At 40.7% G+C, this 22,527-nt stretch overlaps 1 protein-coding gene across 5 annotated transcripts in view; it reads left to right on the top strand.

Moving 5' to 3' along the window:
- The window catches only part of ACTMAP (actin maturation protease), a 421,926-nt gene that overhangs the window by 285,461 nt on the left and 113,938 nt on the right, over positions 1-22,527 (top strand). The gene's annotated exons all lie outside the window — the stretch shown is intronic.

The following is a 22,527-nucleotide window of genomic DNA, read 5'->3' as shown; positions in this document are numbered from 1 at the left end:
AGCGGTAGTGCTGTTAGCAGTACATAGTAGTGGTAGTGCTGTTAGTTAGCAGTACATAGTAGTAGCAGTGCTGTTAGTTAGTCCATAGTAGTGGTAGTGCTGTTAGTTAGTACATAGTAGTAGCAGTGCTGTTAGTTAGCAGTACATAGTAGTGGTACTGCTGTTAGCAGTACATAGTAGTAGCAGTGCTGTTAGTTAGCAGTACATAGTAGTTGCAGTGCTGTTAGTTAGTACATAGTAGTGGTAGTGCTGTTAGTTAGTACATAGTAGTAGCAGTGCTGTTAGTTAGCAGTACATAGTAGTGGTAGTGCAGTTAGCAGTACATAGTAGTGGTAGTGCTGTTAGCAGTACATAGTAGTGATAGTGCTGTTAGTTAGCAGTACATAGTAGTAGCAGTGCTGTTAGTTAGTCCATTGTAGTGGTAGTGCTGTTAGTTAGTACATAGTAGTAGCAGTGCTGTTACTTAGCAGTACATAGTAGTGGTACTGCTGTTAGCAGTACATAGTAGTAGCAGTGCTGTTAGTTAGCAGTACATAGTAGTAGCAGTGCTGTTAGTTAGTACATAGTAGTGGTAGTGCTGTTAGTTAGTACATAGTAGTAGCAGTGCTGTTAGTTAACAGTACATAGTAGTGGTAGTGCTGTTAGCAGTACATAGTAGTGGTAGTGCTGTTAGCAGTACATAGTAGTGGTAGTGCTGTTAGCAGTGCATAATAGTGGTAGTGCTGTTAGTTAGCAGTACATAGTAGTAGCAGTGCTGTTAGTTAGCAGTACATAGTAGTGGTAGTGCTGTTAGCAGTACATAGTAGTAGCAGTGCTGTTAGTTAGCAGTACATAGTGGTAATGCTGTTAGTTAGCAGTACATAGTAGTGGTAGTGCTGTTAGCAGTACATAGTAGTGGTAGTGCTGTTAGTTAGCAGTACATAGTAGTAGCAGTGCTGTTAGTTAGTACATAGTAGTGGTAGTGCTGTTAGTTAGTACATAGTAGTAGCAGTGCTGTTAGTTAGCAGTACATAGTAGTGGTAGTGCTGTTAGTTAGCAGTACATAGTAGTGGTAGTGCTGTTAGCAGTACATAGTAGTGGTAGTTCTGTTAGTTAGCAGTACATAGTAGTAGCAGTGCTGTTAGTTAGCAGTACATAGTAGTGGTAGTGCTGTTAGCAGTACATAGTAGTGGTAGTTCTGTTAGTTAGCAGTACATAGTAGTAGCAGTGCTGTTAGTTAGCAGTACATAGTAGTGGTAGTGCTGTTAGCAGTACATAGTAGTGGTAGTGCTGTTAGCAGTACATAGTAGTGGTAGTGCTGTTAGCAGTACATAGTAGCGGTAGTGCTGTTAGTTAGCAGTACATAGTAGTAGCAGTGCTGTTAGTTAGCAGTACATAGTAGTGGTAGTGCTGTTAGCAGTACATAGTAGTAGCAGTGCTGTTAGTTAGCAGTACATAGTAGTAGCAGTGCTGTTAGTTAGTGCATAGTAGTGGTAGTGCTGTTAGTTAGTACATAGTAGTAGCAGTGCTGTTAGTTAGCAGTACATAGTAGTGGTAGTGCTGTTAGCAGTACATAGTAGTGGTAGTTCTGTTAGTTAGCAGTACATAGTAGTAGCAGTGCTGTTAGTTAGCAGTACATAGTAGTGGTAGTGCTGTTAGCAGTACATAGTAGTAGCAGTGCTGTTAGTTAGCAGTACATAGTGGTAGTGCTGTTAGTTAGCTGTACATAGTAGTGGTAGTGCTGTTAGCAGTACATAGTAGTGGTAGTGCTGTTAGTTAACAGTACATAGTAGTAGCAGTGCTGTTAGTTAGTACATAGTAGTGGTAGTGCTGTTAGTTAGTACATAGTAGTAGCAGTGCTGTTAGTTAGCAGTACATAGTAGTGGTAGTGCTGTTAGTTAGCAGTACATAGTAGTGGTATTGCTGTTAGCAGTACATAGTAGTGGTAGTTCTGTTAGTTAGCAGTACATAGTAGTAGCAGTGCTGTTAGTTAGCAGTACATAGTAGTGGTAGTGCTGTTAGCAGTACATAGTAGTGGTAGTTCTGTTAGTTAGCAGTACATAGTAGTAGCAGTGCTGTTAGTTAGCAGAACATAGTAGTGGTAGTGCTGTTAGCAGTACAAAGTAGTGGTAGTGCTGTTAGCAGTACATAGTAGTGGTAGTGCTGTTAGCAGTACATAGTAGTGGTAGTGCTGTTAGTTAGCAGTACATAGTAGTGGTAGTGCTGTTAGCAGTACATAGTAGTGGTAGTGCTGTTAGCAGTACATAGTAGTGGTAGTGCTGTTAGTTATCAGTACATAGTAGTGGTAGTGCTGTTAGCAGTACATAGTAGTAGCAGTGCTGTTAGTTAGCAGTACATAGTAGTGGTAGTGCTGTTAGCAGTACATAGTAGTGGTAGTTCTGTTAGTTAGCAGTACATAGTAGTAGCAGTGCTGTTAGTTAGCAGTACATAGTAGTGGTAGTGCTGTTAGCAGTACATAGTAGTGGTAGTGCTGTTAGCAGTACATAGTAGTGGTAGTGCTGTTAATTAGCAGTACATAGGAGTAGCAGTGCTGTTAGTTAGCAGTACATAGTAGTGGTAGTGCTGTTAGCAGTACATAGTAGTCGTAGTGCTGTTAGCAGTACATAGTAGTGGTAGTGCTGTTAGTTAGCAGTACATAGTAGTAGCAGTGCTGTTAGTTAGCAGTACATAGTAGTAACAGTGCTGTTAGTTTGCAGTACATAGTAGTGGTAGTGCTGTTAGCAGTACATAGTAGTGGTAGTGCTGTTAGCAGTACATAGTAGTGGTAGTGCTGTTAGTTAGCAGTACATAGTAGTGGTAGTGCTGTTAGTTAGCAGTACATAGTAGTGGTAGTGCTGTTAGCAGTACATAGTAGTGGTAGTGCTGTTAGTTAGCAGTACATAGTAGTAGCAGTGCTGTTAGTTAGCAGTACATAGTAGTAGCAGTGCTGTTAGTTAGTACATAGTAGTGGTAGTGCTGTTAGTTAGTACATAGTAGTAGCAGTGCTGTTAGCAGTACATAGTAGTGGTAGTGCTGTTAGCAGTACATAGTAGTGGTAGTGCTGTTAGCAGTACATAGTAGTTGTAGTGCTGTTACCAGTACATAGTAGTGGTAGTGCTGTTAGTTAGCAGTACATAGTAGTAGCAGTGCTGTTAGTTAGCAGTACATAGTAGTGGTAGTGCTGTTAGCAGTACATAGTAGTGGTAGTGCTGTTAGCAGTACATAGTAGTGGTAGTGCTGTTAGTTACCAGTACATAGTAGTGGTAGTGCTGTTAGTTAGCAGTACATAGTAGTAGCAGTGCTGTTAGTTAGTACATAGTAGTGGTAGTGCTGTTAGTTAGTACATAGTAGTAGCAGTGCTGTTAGTTAGCAGTACATAGTAGTGGTAGTGCTGTTAGCAGTACATAGTAGTGGTAGTGCTGTTAGCAGTACATAGTAGTGATAGTGCTGTTAGTTAGCAGTACATAGTAGTAGCAGTGCTGTTAGTTAGTCCATAGTAGTGGTAGTGCTGTTAGTTAGTACATAGTAGTAGCAGTGCTGTTAGTTAGCAGTACATAGTAGTGGTACTGCTGTTAGCAGTACATAGTAGTAGCAGTGCTGTTAGTTAGCAGTACATAGTAGTAGCAGTGCTGTTAGTTAGTACATAGTAGTGGTAGTGCTGTTAGTTAGTACATAGTAGTAGCAGTGCTGTTAGTTAACAGTACATAGTAGTGGTAGTGCTGTTAGCAGTACATAGTAGTGGTAGTGCTGTTAGCAGTACATAGTAGTGGTAGTGCTGTTAGCAGTACATAATAGTGGTAGTGCTGTTAGTTAGCAGTACATAGTAGTAGCAGTGCTGTTAGTTAGCAGTACATAGTAGTGGTAGTGCTGTTAGCAGTACATAGTAGTAGCAGTGCTGTTAGTTAGCAGTACATAGTGGTAATGCTGTTAGTTAGCAGTACATAGTAGTGGTAGTGCTGTTAGCAGTACATAGTAGTGGTAGTGCTGTTAGTTAGCAGTACATAGTAGTAGCAGTGCTGTTAGTTAGTACATAGTAGTGGTAGTGCTGTTAGTTAGTACATAGTAGTAGCAGTGCTGTTAGTTAGCAGTACATAGTAGTGGTAGTGCTGTTAGTTAGCAGTACATAGTAGTGGTAGTGCTGTTAGCAGTACATAGTAGTGGTAGTTCTGTTAGTTAGCAGTACATAGTAGTAGCAGTGCTGTTAGTTAGCAGTACATAGTAGTGGTAGTGCTGTTAGCAGTACATAGTAGTGGTAGTTCTGTTAGTTAGCAGTACATAGTAGTAGCAATGCTGTTAGTTAGCAGTACATAGTAGTGGTAGTGCTGTTAGCAGTACATAGTAGTGGTAGTGCTGTTAGCAGTACATAGTAGTGGTAGTGCTGTTAGCAGTACATAGTAGCGGTAGTGCTGTTAGTTAGCAGTACATAGTAGTAGCAGTGCTGTTAGTTAGCAATACATAGTAGTGGTAGTGCTGTTAGCAGTACATAGTAGTAGCAGTGCTGTTAGTTAGCAGTACATAGTAGTAGCAGTGCTGTTAGTTAGTACATAGAAGTGGTAGTGCTGTTAGTTAGTACATAGTAGTAGCAGTGCTGTTAGTTAGCAGTACATAGTAGTGGTAGTGCTGTTAGCAGTACATAGTAGTGGTAGTTCTGTTAGTTAGCAGTACATAGTAGTAGCAGTGCTGTTAGTTAGCAGTACATAGTAGTGGTAGTGCTGTTAGCAGTACATAGTAGTAGCAGTGCTGTTAGTTAGCAGTACATAGTGGTAGTGCTGTTAGTTAGCTGTACATAGTAGTGGTAGTGCTGTTAGCAGTACATAGTAGTGGTAGTGCTGTTAGTTAACAGTACATAGTAGTAGCAGTGCTGTTAGTTAGTACATAGTAGTGGTAGTGCTGTTAGTTAGTACATAGTAGTAGCAGTGCTGTTAGTTAGCAGTACATAGTAGTGGTAGTGCTGTTAGTTAGCAGTACATAGTAGTGGTATTGCTGTTAGCAGTACATAGTAGTGGTAGTTCTGTTAGTTAGCAGTACATAGTAGTAGCAGTGCTGTTAGTTAGCAGTACATAGTAGTGGTAGTGCTGTTAGCAGTACATAGTAGTGGTAGTTCTGTTAGTTAGCAGTACATAGTAGTAGCAGTGCTGTTAGTTAGCAGTACATAGTAGTGGTAGTGCTGTTAGCAGTACATAGTAGTGGTAGTGCTGTTAGCAGTACATAGTAGTGGTAGTGCTGTTAGCAGTACATAGTAGTGGTAGTGCTGTTAGTTAGCAGTACATAGTAGTGGTAGTGCTGTTAGCAGTACATAGTAGTGGTAGTGCTGTTAGCAGTACATAGTAGTGGTAGTGCTGTTAGTTATCAGTACATAGTAGTGGTAGTGCTGTTAGCAGTACATAGTAGTAGCAGTGCTGTTAGTTAGTACATAGTAGTGGTAGTGCTGTTAGTTAGTACATAGTAGTAGCAGTGCTGTTAGTTAGCAGTACATAGTAGTGGTAGTGCTGTTAGCAGTACATAGTAGTGGTAGTTCTGTTAGTTAGCAGTACATAGTAGTAGCAGTGCTGTTAGTTAGCAGTGCATAGTAGTGGTAGTGCTGTTAGCAGTACATAGTAGTGGTAGTGCTGTTAGCAGTACATAGTAGTGGTAGTGCTGTTAGCAGTACATAGTAGTGGTAGTGCTGTTAATTAGCAGTACATAGGAGTAGCAGTGCTGTTAGTTAGCAGTACATAGTAGTGGTAGTGCTGTTAGCAGTACATAGTAGTCGTAGTGCTGTTAGCAGTACATAGTAGTGGTAGTGCTGTTAGTTAGCAGTACATAGTAGTAGCAGTGCTGTTAGTTAGCAGTACATAGTAGTAACAGTGCTGTTAGTTTGCAGTACATAGTAGTGGTAGTGCTGTTAGCAGTACATAGTAGTGGTAGTGCTGTTAGCAGTACATAGTAGTGGTAGTGCTGTTAGTTAGCAGTACATAGTAGTGGTAGTGCTGTTAGTTAGCAGTACATAGTAGTGGTAGTGCTGTTAGCAGTACATAGTAGTGGTAGTGCTGTTAGTTAGCAGTACATAGTAGTAGCAGTGCTGTTAGTTAGCAGTACATAGTAGTAGCAGTGCTGTTAGTTAGTACATAGTAGTGGTAGTGCTGTTAGTTAGTACATAGTAGTAGCAGTGCTGTTAGCAGTACATAGTAGTGGTAGTGCTGTTAGCAGTACATAGTAGTGGTAGTGCTGTTAGCAGTACATAGTAGTTGTAGTGCTGTTACCAGTACATAGTAGTGGTAGTGCTGTTAGTTAGCAGTACATAGTAGTAGCAGTGCTGTTAGTTAGCAGTACATAGTAGTGGTAGTGCTGTTAGCAGTACATAGTAGTGGTAGTGCTGTTAGCAGTACATAGTAGTGGTAGTGCTGTTAGTTAGCAGTACATAGTAGTGGTAGTGCTGTTAGTTAGCAGTACATAGTAGTAGCAGTGCTGTTAGTTAGTACATAGTAGTGGTAGTGCTGTTAGTTAGTACATAGTAGTAGCAGTGCTGTTAGTTAGCAGTACATAGTAGTGGTAGTGCTGTTAGCAGTACATAGTAGTGGTAGTGCTGTTAGCAGTACATAGTAGTGGTAGTGCTGTTAGTTAGCAGTACATAGTAGTGGTAGTGCTGTTAGTTAGCAGTACATAGTAGTAGCAGTGCTGTTAGTTAGTACATAGTAGTGGTAGTGCTGTTAGTTAGTACATAGTAGTAGCAGTGCTGTTAGTTAGCAGTACATAGTAGTGGTAGTGCTGTTAGCAGTACATAGTAGTGGTAGTGCTGTTAGCAGTACATAGTAGTGATAGTGCTGTTAGTTAGCAGTACATAGTAGTAGCAGTGCTGTTAGTTAGTCCATAGTAGTGTGAGTGCTGTTAGTTAGTACATAGTAGTAACAGTGCTATTAGTTAGCATTACATAGTAGTGGTACTGCTGTTAGCAGTACATAGTAGTAGCAGTGCTGTTAGTTAGCAGTACATAGTAGTAGCAGTGCTGTTAGTTAGTACATAGTAGTGGTAGTGCTGTTAGTTAGTACATAGTAGTAGCAGTGCTGTTAGTTAGCAGTAAATAGTAGTGGTAGTGCTGTTAGCAGTACATAGTAGTGGTAGTGCTGTTAGCAGTACATAGTAGTGGTAGTGCTGTTAGCAGTACATAGTAGTGGTAGTGCTGTTAGTTAGCAGTACATAGTAGTAGCAGTGCTGTTAGTTAGCAGTACATAGTAGTGGTAGTGCTGTTAGCAGTACATAGTAGTAGCAGTGCTGTTAGTTAGCAGTACATAGTGGTAGTGCTGTTAGTTAGCAGTACATAGTAGTGGTAGTGCTGTTAGCAGTACATAGTAGTGGTAGTGCTGTTAGTTAACAGTACATAGTAGTAGCAGTGCTGTTAGTTAGTACATAGTAGTGGTAGTGCTGTTAGTTAGTACATAGTAGTAGCAGTGCTGTTAGTTAGCAGTACATAGTAGTGGTAGTGCTGTTAGTTAGCAGTACATAGTAGTGGTAGTGCTGTTAGCAGTACATAGTAGTGGTAGTTCTGTTAGTTAGCAGTACATAGTAGTAGCAGTGCTGTTAGTTAGCAGTACATAGTAGTGGTAGTGCTGTTAGCAGTACATAGTAGTGGTAGTGCTGTTAGCAGTACATAGTAGTGGTAGTGCTGTTAGCAGTACATAGTAGTGGTAGTGCTGTTAGTTAGCAGTACATAGTAGTAGCAGTGCTGTTAGTTAGCAGTACATAGTAGTGGTAGTGCTGTTAGCAGTACATAGTAGTGGTAGTGCTGTTAGCAGTACATAGTAGTGGTAGTGCTGTTAGTTAGCAGTACATAGTAGTAGCAGTGCTGTTAGTTAGCAGTACATAGTAGTTGTAGTGCTGTTAGCAGTACATAGTAGTAGCAGTACTGTTAGTTAGCAGTACATAGTAGTGGTAGTGCTGTTAGCAGTACATAGTAGTGGTAGTGCTGTTAGTTAACAGTACATAGTAGTAGCAGTGCTGTTAGTTAGTACATAGTAGTGGTAGTGCTGTTAGTTAGTACATAGTAGTAGCAGTGCTGTTAGTTAGCAGTACATAGTAGTGGTAGTGCTGTTAGTTAGCAGTACATAGTAGTGGTAGTGCTGTTAGCAGTACATAGTAGTGGTAGTTCTGTTAGTTAGCAGTACATAGTAGTAGCAGTGCTGTTAGTTAGCATTACATAGTAGTGGTAGTGCTGTTAGCAGTACATAGTAGTGGTAGTTCTGTTAGTTAGCAGTACATAGTAGTAGCAGTGCTGTTAGTTAGCAGTACATAGTAGTGGTAGTGCTGTTAGCAGTACATAGTAGTGGTAGTGCTGTTAGCAGTACATAGTAGTGGTAGTGCTGTTAGTTAGCAGTACATAGTAGTAGCAGTGCTGTTAGTTAGCAGTACATAGTAGTGGTAGTGCTGTTAGCAGTACATAGTAGTGGTAGTGCTGTTAGCAGTACATAGTAGTGGTAGTGCTGTTAGTTATCAGTACATAGTAGTGGTAGTGCTGTTAGTTAGCAGTACATAGTAGTAGCAGTGCTGTTAGTTAGTACATAGTAGTGGTAGTGCTGTTAGTTAGTACATAGTAGTAGCAGTGCTGTTAGTTAGCAGTACATAGTAGTGGTAGTGCTGTTAGCAGTACATAGTAGTGGTAGTTCTGTTAGTTAGCAGTACATAGTAGTAGCAGTGCTGTTAGTTAGCAGTACATAGTAGTGGTAGTGCTGTTAGCAGTACATAGTAGTGGTAGTGCTGTTAGCAGTACATAGTAGTGGTCGTGCTGTTAGCAGTGCATAGTAGTGGTAGTGCTGTTAATTAGCAGTACATAGTAGTAGCAGTGCTGTTAGTTAGCAGTACATAGTAGTGGTAGTGCTGTTAGCAGTACATAGTAGTCGTAGTGCTGTTAGCAGTACATAGTAATGGTAGTGCTGTTAGTTAGCAGTACATAGTAGTAGCAGTGCTGTTAGTTAGCAGTACATAGTAGTAGCAGTGCTGTTAGTTTGCAGTACATAGTAGTGGTAGTGCTGTTAGCAGTACACAGTAGTGGTAGTGCTGTTAGCAGTACATAGTAGTGGTAGTGCTGTTAGTTAGCAGTACATAGTAGTAGCAGTGCTGTTAGTTAGCAGCACATAGTAGTGGTAGTGCTGTTAGCAGTACATAGTAGTGGTAGTGCTGTTAGTTAGCAGTACATAGTAGTAGCAGTGCTGTTAGTTAGCAGTACATAGTAGTAGCAGTGCTGTTAGTTAGTACATAGTAGTGGTAGTGCTGTTAGCAGTACATAGTAGTGGTAGTGCTGTTAGTTAGCAGTACATAGTAGTGGTAGTGCTGTTAGCAGTACATAGTAGTGGTAGTGCTGTTAGCAGTACATAGTAGTGGTAGTGCTGTTAGCAGTACATAGTAGTGGTAGTGCTGTTAGTTAGCAGTACATAGTAGTAGCAGTGCTGTTAGTTAGCAGTACATAGTAGTGGTAGTGCTGTTAGCAGTACATAGTAGTGGTAGTGCTGTTAGCAGTACATAGTAGTGGTAGTGCTGTTAGTTAGCAGTACATAGTAGTGGTAGTGCTGTTAGTTAGCAGTACATAGTAGTAGCAGTGCTGTTAGTTAGTACATAGTAGTGGTAGTGCTGTTAGTTAGTACATAGTAGTAGCAGTGCTGTTAGTTAGCAGTACATAGTAGTGGTAGTGCTGTTAGCAGTACATAGTAGTGGTAGTGCTGTTAGCAGTACATAGTAGTGGTAGTGCTGTTAGTTAGCAGTACATAGTAGTGGTAGTGCTGTTAGTTAGCAGTACATAGTAGTAGCAGTGCTGTTAGTTAGTACATAGTAGTGGTAGTGCTGTTAGTTAGTACATAGTAGTAGCAGTGCTGTTAGTTAGCAGTACATAGTAGTGGTAGTGCTGTTAGCAGTACATAGTAGTGGTAGTGCTGTTAGCAGTACATAGTAGTGATAGTGCTGTTAGTTAGCAGTACATAGTAGTAGCAGTGCTGTTAGTTAGTCCATAGTAGTGGGAGTGCTGTTAGTTAGTACATAGTAGTAACAGTGCTGTTAGTTAGCAGTACATAGTAGTGGTACTGCTGTTAGCAGTACATAGTAGTAGCAGTGCTGTTAGTTAGCAGTACATAGTAGTAGCAGTGCTGTTAGTTAGTACATAGTAGTGGTAGTGCTGTTAGTTAGTACATAGTAGTAGCAGTGCTGTTAGTTAGCAGTACATAGTAGTGGTAGTGCTGTTAGCAGTACATAGTACTGGTAGTGCTGTTAGCAGTACATAGTAGTGGTAGTGCTGTTAGCAGTACATAGTAGTGGTAGTGCTGTTAGTTAGCAGTACATAGTAGTAGCAGTGCTGTTAGTTAGCAGTACATAGTAGTTGTAGTGCTGTTAGCAGTACATAGTAGTAGCAGTACTGTTAGTTAGCAGTACATAGTAGTGGTAGTGCTGTTAGCAGTACATAGTAGTGGTAGTGCTGTTAGTTAACAGTACATAGTAGTAGCAGTGCTGTTAGTTAGTACATAGTAGTGGTAGTGCTGTTAGTTAGTACATAGTAGTAGCAGTGCTGTTAGTTAGCAGTACATAGTAGTGGTAGTGCTGTTAGTTAGCAGTACATAGTAGTGGTAGTGCTGTTAGCAGTACATAGTAGTGGTAGTTCTGTTAGTTAGCAGTACATAGTAGTAGCAGTGCTGTTAGTTAGCATTACATAGTAGTGGTAGTGCTGTTAGCAGTACATAGTAGTGGTAGTTCTGTTAGTTAGCAGTACATAGTAGTAGCAGTGCTGTTAGTTAGCAGTACATAGTAGTGGTAGTGCTGTTAGCAGTACATAGTAGTGGTAGTGCTGTTAGCAGTACATAGTAGTGGTAGTGCTGTTAGCAGTACATAGTAGTGGTAGTGCTGTTAGTTAGCAGTACATAGTAGTAGCAGTGCTGTTAGTTAGCAGTACATAGTAGTGGTAGTGCTGTTAGCAGTACATAGTAGTGGTAGTGCTGTTAGCAGTACATAGTAGTGGTAGTGCTGTTAGTTAGCAGTACATAGTAGTGATAGTGCTGTTAGTTAGCAGTACATAGTAGTAGCAGTGCTGTTAGTTAGTCCATAGTAGTGGTAGTGCTGTTAGTTAGTACATAGTAGTAGCAGTGCTGTTAGTTAGCAGTACATAGTAGTGGTAGTGCTGTTAGCAGTACATAGTAGTGGTAGTGCTGTTAGTTAGCAGTACATAGTAGTAGCAGTGCTGTTAGTTAGCAGTACATAGTAGTAGCAGTGCTGTTAGTTAGTACATAGTAGTGGTAGTGCTGTTAGTTAGTACATAGTAGTAGCAGTGCTGTTAGTTAGCAGTACATAGTAGTGGTAGTGCTGTTAGCAGTACATAGTAGTGGTAGTGCTGTTAGCAGTACATAGTAGTGGTAGTGCTGTTAGTTAGCAGTACATAGTAGTAGCAGTGCTGTTAGTTAGCAGTACATAGTAGTAGCAGTGCTGTTAGTTAGCAGTACATAGTAGTGGTAGTGCTGTTAGTTAGCAGTACATAGTAGTAGCAGTGCTGTTAGTTAGTACATAGTAGTGGTAGTGCTGTTAGTTAGTACATAGTAGTGGTAGTGCTGTTATTTAGTACATAGTAGTAGCAGTGCTGTTAGTTAGCAGTGCATAGTAGTGGTAGTGCTTTTAGCAGTACATAGTAGTGGTAGTGCTGTTAGCAGTACATAGTAGTGGTAGTGCTGTTAGTTAGCAGTACATAGTAGTGATAGTGCTGTTAGTTAGCAGTACATAGTAGTAGCAGTGCTGTTAGTTAGTCCATAGTAGTGGTAGTGCTGTTAGTTAGTACATAGTAGTAGCAGTGCTGTTAGTTAGCAGTACATAGTAGTGGTAGTGCTGTTAGCAGTACATAGTAGTGGTAGTGCTGTTAGCAGTACATAGTAGTGGTAGTGCTGTTAGCAGTACATAGTAGTCGTAGTGCTGTTAGTTAGCAGTACATAGTAGTAGCAGTGCTGTTAGTTAGCAGTACATAGTAGTAGCAGTGCTGTTAGTTAGCAGTACATAGTAGTGGTAGTGCTGTTAGTTAGCAGTACATAGTAGTAGCAGTGCTGTTAGTTAGTGCATAGTAGTGGTAGTGCTGTTAGTTAGTACATAGTAGTGGTAGTGCTGTTATTTAGTACATAGTAGTAGCAGTGCTGTTAGTTAGCAGTGCATAGTAGTGGTAGTGCTTTTAGCAGTACATAGTAGTGGTAGTGCTGTTAGCAGTACATAGTAGTGGTAGTGCTGTTAGTTAGCAGTACATAGTAGTGATAGTGCTGTTAGTTAGCAGTACATAGTAGTAGCAGTGCAGTTAGTTAGTCCATAGTAGTGGTAGTGCTGTTAGTTAGTACATAGTAGTAGCAGTGCTGTTAGTTAGCAGTACATAGTAGTGGTAGTGCTGTTAGCAGTACATAGTAGTGGTAGTGCTGTTAGTTAGCAGTACATAGTAGTAGCAGTGCTGTTAGTTAGCAGTACATAGTAGTAGCAGTGCTGTTAGTTAGTACATAGTAGTGCTAGTGCTGTTAGTTAGTACATAGTAGTAGCAGTGCTGTTAGTTAGCAGTACATAGTAGTGGTAGTGCTGTTAGCAGTACATAGTAATGGTATTGCTGTTAGCAGTACATAGTAGTGGTAGTGCTGTTAGCAGTACATAGTAGTGGTAGTGCTGTTAGTTAACAGTACATAGTAGTAGCAGTGCTGTTAGTTAGCAGTACATAGTAGTGGTAGTGCTGTTAGCAGTACATAGTAGTGGTAGTGCTGTTAGCAGTACATAGTAGTGGTAGTGCTGTTAGTTAGCAGTACATAGTAGTGGTAGTGCTGTTAGTTAGCAGTACATAGTAGTAGCAGTGCTGTTAGTTAGTACATAGTAGTGGCAGTGCTGTTAGTACATAGTAGTAGCAGTGCTGTTAGTTAGCAGTACATAGTAGTGGTAGTGCTGTTAGCAGTACATAGTAGTGGTAGTGCTGTTAGCAGTACATAGTAGTGGTAGTGCTGTTAGTTAGCAGTACATAGTAGTGGTAGTGCTGTTAGTTAGCAGTACATAGTAGTAGCAGTGCTGTTAGTTAGTACATAGTAGTGGTAGTGCTGTTAGTTAGTACATAGTAGTAGCAGTGCTGTTAGCAGTACATAGTAGTGGTAGTGCTGTTAGCAGTACATTGTAGTGGTAGTGCTGTTAGCAGTACATAGTAGTGATAGTGCTGTTAGTTAGCAGTACATAGTAGTAGCAGTGCTGTTAGTTAGTCCATAGTAGTGGTAGTGCTGTTAGTTAGTACATAGTAGTAGCAGTGCTGTTAGTTAGCAGTACATAGTAGTGGTACTGCTGTTAGCAGTACATAGTAGTAGCAGTGCTGTTAGTTAGCAGTACATAGTAGTAGCAGTGCTGTTAGTTAGTACATAGTAGTGGTAGTGCTGTTAGTTAGCAGTACCTAGTAGTAGCAGTGCTGTTAGTTAGCAGTACATAGTAGTGGTAGTGCTGTTAGCAGTACATAGTAGTAGCAGTGCTGTTAGTTAGCAGTACATAGTAGTGGTAGTGCTGTTAGCAGTACATAGTAGTGGTAGTGCTGTTAGTTAGCAGTACATAGTAGTAGCAGTGCTGTTAGTTAGTACATAGTACTGGTAGTGCTGTTAGTTAGTACATAGTAGTAGCAGTGCTGTTAGTTAGCAGTACATAGTAGTGGTAGTGCTGTTAGTTAGCAGTACATAGTAGTGGTAGTGCTGTTAGCAGTACATAGTAGTGGTAGTTCTGTTAGTTAGCAGTACATAGTAGTAGCAGTGCTGTTAGTTAGCAGTACATAGTAGTGGTAGTGCTGTTAGCAGTACATAGTAGTGGTAGTTCTTTTAGTTAGCAGTACATAGTAGTAGCAGTGCTGTTAGTTAGCAGTACATAGTAGTGGTAGTGCTGTTAGCAGTACATAGTAGTGGTAGTGCTGTTAGCAGTACATAGTAGTGGTAGTGCTGTTAGCAGTACATAGTAGTGGTAGTGCTGTTAGTTAGCAGTACATAGTAGTAGCAGTGCTGTTAGTTAGCAGTACATAGTAGTGGTAGTGCTGTTAGCAGTACATAGTAGTAGCAGTGCTGTTAGTTAGCAGTACATAGTAGTAGCAGTGCTGTTAGTTAGTACATAGTAGTGGTAGTGCTGTTAGTTAGTACATAGTAGTAGCAGTGCTGTTAGTTAGCAGTACATAGTAGTGGTAGTGCTGTTAGCAGTACATAGTAGTGGTAGTTCTGTTAGTTAGCAGTACATATTAGTAGCAGTGCTGTTAGTTAGCAGTACATGGTAGTGGTAGTGCTGTTAGCAGTACATAGTAGTGGTAGTGCTGTTAGCAGTACATAGTAGTGGTAGTGCTGTTAGCAGTACATAGTAGTCGTAGTGCTGTTAGCAGTACATAGTAGTGGTAGTGCTGTTAGTTAGCAGTACATAGTAGTAGCAGTGCTGTTAGTTAGCAGTACATAGTAGTAGCAGTGCTGTTAGTTTGCAGTACATAGTAGTGGTAGTGCTGTTAGCAGTACATAGTAGTGGTAGTGCTGTTAGTTAGCAGTACATAGTAGTAGCAGTGCTGTTAGTTAGCAGTACATAGTAGTGGTAGTGCTGTTAGCAGTACATAGTAGTGGTAGTGCTGTTAGCAGTACATAGTAGTGGTAGTGCTGTTAGTTAGCAGTACATAGTAGTAGCAGTGCTGTTAGTTAGCAGTACATAGTAGTAGCAGTGCTGTTAGTTAGCAGTACATAGTAGTAGCAGTGCTGTTAGTTAGTACATAGTAGTGGTAGTGCTGTTAGTTAGTACATAGTAGTAGCAGTGCTGTTAGTTAGCAGTACATAGTAGTGGTAGTGCTGTTAGCAGTACATAGTAGTGGTAGTGCTGTTAGCAGTACATAGTAGTGGTAGTGCTGTTAGCAGTACATAGTAGTGGTAGTGCTGTTAATTAGCAGTACATAGTAGTAGCAGTGCTGTTAGTTAGCAGTACATAGTAGTGGTAGTGCTGTTAGCAGTACATAGTAGTGGTAGTGCTGTTAGCAGTACATAGTAGTGGTAGTGCTGTTAGCAGTACATAGTAGTGGTAGTGCTGTTAATTAGCAGTACATAGTAGTAGCAGTGCTGTTAGTTAGCAGTACATAGTAGTGGTAGTGCTGTTAGCAGTACATAGTAGTGGTAGTGCTGTTAGCAGTACATAGTAGTGGTAGTGCTGTTAGCAGTACATAGTAGTGGTAGTGCTGTTAGTTAGCAGTACATAGTAGTAGCAGTGCTGTTAGTTAGTCCATAGTAGTGGTAGTGCTGTTAGTTAGTACATAGTAGTAGCAGTGCTGTTAGTTAGCAGTACATAGTAGTGGTACTGCTGTTAGCAGTACATAGTAGTAGCAGTGCTGTTAGTTAGCAGTACATAGTAGTAGCAGTGCTTTTAGTTAGTACATAGTAGTGGTAGTGCTGTTAGTTAGTACATAGTAGTAGCAGTGCTGTTAGTTAGCAGTACATAGTAGTGGTAGTGCTGTTAGCAGTACATAGTAGTGGTAGTGCTGTTAGCAGTACATAGTAGTGGTAGTGCTGTTAGTTAGCAGTACATAGTAGTAGCAGTGCTGTTAGTTAGCAGTACATAGTAGTGGTAGTGCTGTTAGCAGTACATAGTAGTAGCAGTGCTGTTAGTTAGCAGTACATAGTGGTAGTGCTGTTAGTTAGCAGTACATAGTAGTGGTAGTGCTATTAGCAGTACATAGTAGTGGTAGTGCTGTTAGTTAGCAGTACATAGTAGTAGCAGTGCTGTTAGTTAGTACATAGTAGTGGTAGTGCTGTTAGTTAGTACATAGTAGTAGCAGTGCTGTTAGCAGTACATAGTAGTGGTAGTGCTGTTAGTTAGCAGTACATAGTAGTGGTAGTGCTGTTAGCAGTACATAGTAGTGGTAGTTCTGTTAGTTAGCAGTACATAGTAGTAGCAGTGCTGTTAGTTAGCAGTACATAGTAGTGGTAGTGCTGTTAGCAGTACATAGTAGTGGTAGTTCTGTTAGTTAGCAGTACATAGTAGTAGCAGTGCTGTTAGTTAGCAGTACATAGTAGTGGTAGTGCTGTTAGCAGTACATAGTAGTGGTAGTGCTGTTAGCCGTACATAGTAGTGGTAGTGCTGTTAGCAGTACATAGTAGTGGTAGTGCTGTTAGTTAGCAGTACATAGTAGTAGCAGTGCTGTTAGTTAGCAGTACATAGTAGTGGTAGTGCTGTTAGCAGTACATAGTAGTAGCAGAGCTGTTAGTTAGCAGTACATAGTAGTGGTAGTGCTGTTAGTTAGTACATAGTAGTAGCAGTGCTGTTAGTTAGCAGTACATAGTAGTGGTAGTGCTGTTAGCAGTACATAGTAGTGGTAGTTCTGTTAGTTAGCAGTACATAGTAGCAGCAGTGCTGTTAGTTAGCAGTACATAGTACTGGTAGTACATAGTACTGGTAGTGCTGTTAGCAGTACATAGTAGTGGTAGTGCTGTTAGCAGTACATAGTAGTGGTAGTGCTGTTAGCAGTACATAGTAGTGGTAGTGCTGTTAATTAGCAATACATAGTAGTAGCAGTGCTGTTAGTTAGCAGTACATAGTAGTGGTAGTGCTGTTAGCAGTACATAGTAGTCGTAGTGCTGTTAGCAGTACATAGTACTGGTAGTGCTGTTAGTTAGCAGTACATAGTAGTAGCAGTGCTGTTAGTTAGCAGTACATAGTAGTAGCAGTGCTGTTAGTTTGCAGTACATAGTAGTGGCAGTGCTGTTAGCAGTACATAGTAGTGGTATTGCTGTTAGCAGTACATAGTAGTGGTAGTGCTGTTAGTTAACAGTACATAGTAGTAGCAGTGCTGTTAGTTAGCAGTACATAGTAGTGGTAGTGCTGTTAGCAGTACATAGTAGTGGTAGTGCTGTTAGCAGTACATAGTAGTGGTAGTGCTGTTAGTTAGCAGTACATAGTAGTGGTAGTGCTGTTAGTTAGCAGTACATAGTAGTAGCAGTGCTGTTAGTTAGTACATAGTAGTGGCAGTGCTGTTAGTACATAGTAGTAGCAGTGCTGTTAGTTAGCAGTACATAGTAGTGGTAGTGCTGTTAGCAGTACATAGTAGTGGTAGTGCTGTTAGCAGTACATAGTAGTGGTAGTGCTGTTAGTTAGCAGTACATAGTAGTGGTAGTGCTGTTAGTTAGCAGTACATAGTAGTAGCAGTGCTGTTAGTTAGTACATAGTAGTGGTAGTGCTGTTAGTTAGTACATAGTAGTAGCAGTGCTGTTAGCAGTACATAGTAGTGGTAGTGCTGTTAGCAGTACATTGTAGTGGTAGTGCTGTTAGCAGTACATAGTAGTGATAGTGCTGTTAGTTAGCAGTACATAGTAGTAGCAGTGCTGTTAGTTAGTCCATAGTAGTGGTAGTGCTGTTAGTTAGTACATAGTAGTAGCAGTGCTGTTAGTTAGCAGTACATAGTAGTGGTACTGCTGTTAGCAGTACATAGTAGTAGCAGTGCTGTTAGTTAGCAGTACATAGTAGTAGCAGTGCTGTTAGTTAGTACATAGTAGTGGTAGTGCTGTTAGTTAGCAGTACCTAGTAGTAGCAGTGCTGTTAGTTAGCAGTACATAGTAGTGGTAGTGCTGTTAGCAGTACATAGTAGTAGCAGTGCTGTTAGTTAGCAGTACATAGTAGTGGTAGTGCTGTTAGCAGTACATAGTAGTGGTAGTGCTGTTAGTTAGCAGTACATAGTAGTAGCAGTGCTGTTAGTTAGTACATAGTACTGGTAGTGCTGTTAGTTAGTACATAGTAGTAGCAGTGCTGTTAGTTAGCAGTACATAGTAGTGGTAGTGCTGTTAGTTAGCAGTACATAGTAGTGGTAGTGCTGTTAGCAGTACATAGTAGTGGTAGTTCTGTTAGTTAGCAGTACATAGTAGTAGCAGTGCTGTTAGTTAGCAGTACATAGTAGTGGTAGTGCTGTTAGCAGTACATAGTAGTGGTAGTTCTTTTAGTTAGCAGTACATAGTAGTAGCAGTGCTGTTAGTTAGCAGTACATAGTAGTGGTAGTGCTGTTAGCAGTACATAGTAGTGGTAGTGCTGTTAGCAGTACATAGTAGTGGTAGTGCTGTTAGCAGTACATAGTAGTGGTAGTGCTGTTAGTTAGCAGTACATAGTAGTAGCAGTGCTGTTAGTTAGCAGTACATAGTAGTGGTAGTGCTGTTAGCAGTACATAGTAGTAGCAGTGCTGTTAGTTAGCAGTACATAGTAGTAGCAGTGCTGTTAGTTAGTACATAGTAGTGGTAGTGCTGTTAGTTAGTACATAGTAGTAGCAGTGCTGTTAGTTAGCAGTACATAGTAGTGGTAGTGCTGTTAGCAGTACATAGTAGTGGTAGTTCTGTTAGTTAGCAGTACATATTAGTAGCAGTGCTGTTAGTTAGCAGTACATGGTAGTGGTAGTGCTGTTAGCAGTACATAGTAGTGGTAGTGCTGTTAGCAGTACATAGTAGTGGTAGTGCTGTTAGCAGTACATAGTAGTCGTAGTGCTGTTAGCAGTACATAGTAGTGGTAGTGCTGTTAGTTAGCAGTACATAGTAGTAGCAGTGCTGTTAGTTAGCAGTACATAGTAGTAGCAGTGCTGTTAGTTTGCAGTACATAGTAGTGGTAGTGCTGTTAGCAGTACATAGTAGTGGTAGTGCTGTTAGTTAGCAGTACATAGTAGTAGCAGTGCTGTTAGTTAGCAGTACATAGTAGTGGTAGTGCTGTTAGCAGTACATAGTAGTGGTAGTGCTGTTAGCAGTACATAGTAGTGGTAGTGCTGTTAGTTAGCAGTACATAGTAGTAGCAGTGCTGTTAGTTAGCAGTACATAGTAGTAGCAGTGCTGTTAGTTAGCAGTACATAGTAGTAGCAGTGCTGTTAGTTAGTACATAGTAGTGGTAGTGCTGTTAGTTAGTACATAGTAGTAGCAGTGCTGTTAGTTAGCAGTACATAGTAGTGGTAGTGCTGTTAGCAGTACATAGTAGTGGTAGTGCTGTTAGCAGTACATAGTAGTGGTAGTGCTGTTAGCAGTACATAGTAGTGGTAGTGCTGTTAATTAGCAGTACATAGTAGTAGCAGTGCTGTTAGTTAGCAGTACATAGTAGTGGTAGTGCTGTTAGCAGTACATAGTAGTGGTAGTGCTGTTAGCAGTACATAGTAGTGGTAGTGCTGTTAGCAGTACATAGTAGTGGTAGTGCTGTTAATTAGCAGTACATAGTAGTAGCAGTGCTGTTAGTTAGCAGTACATAGTAGTGGTAGTGCTGTTAGCAGTACATAGTAGTGGTAGTGCTGTTAGCAGTACATAGTAGTGGTAGTGCTGTTAGCAGTACATAGTAGTGGTAGTGCTGTTAGTTAGCAGTACATAGTAGTAGCAGTGCTGTTAGTTAGTCCATAGTAGTGGTAGTGCTGTTAGTTAGTACATAGTAGTAGCAGTGCTGTTAGTTAGCAGTACATAGTAGTGGTACTGCTGTTAGCAGTACATAGTAGTAGCAGTGCTGTTAGTTAGCAGTACATAGTAGTAGCAGTGCTTTTAGTTAGTACATAGTAGTGGTAGTGCTGTTAGTTAGTACATAGTAGTAGCAGTGCTGTTAGTTAGCAGTACATAGTAGTGGTAGTGCTGTTAGCAGTACATAGTAGTGGTAGTGCTGTTAGCAGTACATAGTAGTGGTAGTGCTGTTAGTTAGCAGTACATAGTAGTAGCAGTGCTGTTAGTTAGCAGTACATAGTAGTGGTAGTGCTGTTAGCAGTACATAGTAGTAGCAGTGCTGTTAGTTAGCAGTACATAGTGGTAGTGCTGTTAGTTAGCAGTACATAGTAGTGGTAGTGCTATTAGCAGTACATAGTAGTGGTAGTGCTGTTAGTTAGCAGTACATAGTAGTAGCAGTGCTGTTAGTTAGTACATAGTAGTGGTAGTGCTGTTAGTTAGTACATAGTAGTAGCAGTGCTGTTAGCAGTACATAGTAGTGGTAGTGCTGTTAGTTAGCAGTACATAGTAGTGGTAGTGCTGTTAGCAGTACATAGTAGTGGTAGTTCTGTTAGTTAGCAGTACATAGTAGTAGCAGTGCTGTTAGTTAGCAGTACATAGTAGTGGTAGTGCTGTTAGCAGTACATAGTAGTGGTAGTTCTGTTAGTTAGCAGTACATAGTAGTAGCAGTGCTGTTAGTTAGCAGTACATAGTAGTGGTAGTGCTGTTAGCAGTACATAGTAGTGGTAGTGCTGTTAGCCGTACATAGTAGTGGTAGTGCTGTTAGCAGTACATAGTAGTGGTAGTGCTGTTAGTTAGCAGTACATAGTAGTAGCAGTGCTGTTAGTTAGCAGTACATAGTAGTGGTAGTGCTGTTAGCAGTACATAGTAGTAGCAGAGCTGTTAGTTAGCAGTACATAGTAGTGGTAGTGCTGTTAGTTAGTACATAGTAGTAGCAGTGCTGTTAGTTAGCAGTACATAGTAGTGGTAGTGCTGTTAGCAGTACATAGTAGTGGTAGTTCTGTTAGTTAGCAGTACATAGTAGCAGCAGTGCTGTTAGTTAGCAGTACATAGTACTGGTAGTACATAGTACTGGTAGTGCTGTTAGCAGTACATAGTAGTGGTAGTGCTGTTAGCAGTACATAGTAGTGGTAGTGCTGTTAGCAGTACATAGTAGTGGTAGTGCTGTTAATTAGCAATACATAGTAGTAGCAGTGCTGTTAGTTAGCAGTACATAGTAGTGGTAGTGCTGTTAGCAGTACATAGTAGTCGTAGTGCTGTTAGCAGTACATAGTACTGGTAGTGCTGTTAGTTAGCAGTACATAGTAGTAGCAGTGCTGTTAGTTAGCAGTACATAGTAGTAGCAGTGCTGTTAGTTTGCAGTACATAGTAGTGGCAGTGCTGTTAGCAGTACATAGTAGTGGTATTGCTGTTAGCAGTACATAGTAGTGGTAGTGCTGTTAGTTAGCAGTACATAGTAGTAGCAGTGCTGTTAGTTAGCAGTACATAGTAGTGGTAGTGCTGTTAGCAGTACATAGTAGTGGTAGTGCTGTTAGCAGTACATAGTAGTGGTAGTGCTGTTAGTTAGCAGTATATAGTAGTGGTAGTGCTGTTAGTTAGCAGTACATAGTAGTAGCAGTGCTGTTAGTTAGTACATAGTAGTGGTAGTGCTGTTAGTTAGTACATAGTAGTAGCAGTGCTGTTAGTTAGCAGTACATAGTAGTAGCAGTGCTGTTAGTTTGCAGTACATAGTAGTGGTAGTGCTGTTAGCAGTACACAGTAGTGGTAGTGCTGTTAGCAGTACATAGTAGTGGTAGTGCTGTTAGTTAGCAGTACATAGTAGCAGTGCTGTTAGTTAGCAGTACATAGTAGTGGTAGTGCTGTTAGCAGTACATAGTAGTGGTAGTGCTGTTAGTTAGCAGTACATAGTAGTGGTAGTGCTGTTAGCAGTACATAGTAGTGGTAGTGCTGTTAGTTAACAGTACATAGTAGTAGCAGTGCTGTTAGTTAGTACATAGTAGTGGTAGTGCTGTTAGTTAGTACATAGTAGTAGCAGTGCTGTTAGTTAGCAGTACATAGTAGTGGTAGTGCTGTTAGTTAGCAGTACATAGTAGTGGTAGTGCTGTTAGCAGTACATAGTAGTGGTAGTTCTGTTAGTTAGCAGTACATAGTAGTAGCAGTGCTGTTAGTTAGCAGTACATAGTAGTGGTAGTGCTGTTAGCAGTACATAGTAGTGGTAGTTCTGTTAGTTAGCAGTACATAGTAGTAGCAGTGCTGTTAGTTAGCAGTACATAGTAGTGGTAGTGCTGTTAGCAGTACATAGTAGTGGTAGTGCTGTTAGCAGTACATAGTAGTAGCAGTGCTGTTAGTTAGCAGTACATAGTGGTAGTGCTGTTAGTTAGCAGTACATAGTAGTGGTAGTGCTATTAGCAGTACATAGTAGTGGTAGTGCTGTTAGTTAGCAGTACATAGTAGTAGCAGTGCTGTTAGTTAGTACATAGTAGTGGTAGTGCTGTTAGTTAGTACATAGTAGTAGCAGTGCTGTTAGCAGTACATAGTAGTGGTAGTGCTGTTAGTTAGCAGTACATAGTAGTGGTAGTGCTGTTAGCAGTACATAGTAGTGGTAGTTCTGTTAGTTAGCAGTACATAGTAGTAGCAGTGCTGTTAGTTAGCAGTACATAGTAGTGGTAGTGCTGTTAGCAGTACATAGTAGTGGTAGTTCTGTTAGTTAGCAGTACATAGTAGTAGCAGTGCTGTTAGTTAGCAGTACATAGTAGTGGTAGTGCTGTTAGCAGTACATAGTAGTGGTAGTGCTGTTAGCCGTACATAGTAGTGGTAGTGCTGTTAGCAGTACATAGTAGTGGTAGTGCTGTTAGTTAGCAGTACATAGTAGTAGCAGTGCTGTTAGTTAGCAGTACATAGTAGTGGTAGTGCTGTTAGCAGTACATAGTAGTAGCAGAGCTGTTAGTTAGCAGTACATAGTAGTGGTAGTGCTGTTAGTTAGTACATAGTAGTAGCAGTGCTGTTAGTTAGCAGTACATAGTAGTGGTAGTGCTGTTAGCAGTACATAGTAGTGGTAGTTCTGTTAGTTAGCAGTACATAGTAGCAGCAGTGCTGTTAGTTAGCAGTA

The sequence above is a fragment of the Phyllobates terribilis genome, unplaced genomic scaffold, assembly GCF_046119375.1.
Source record: "Phyllobates terribilis strain yellow unplaced genomic scaffold, ASM4611937v1 Scaffold_7__3_contigs__length_470593459, whole genome shotgun sequence".
NCBI classification, from domain to species: domain Eukaryota; kingdom Metazoa; phylum Chordata; class Amphibia; order Anura; family Dendrobatidae; genus Phyllobates; species Phyllobates terribilis.
The sequence above is the reverse complement of the archived record's forward strand: the minus strand, read 5'-3'. Positions and strand labels throughout refer to the sequence as shown.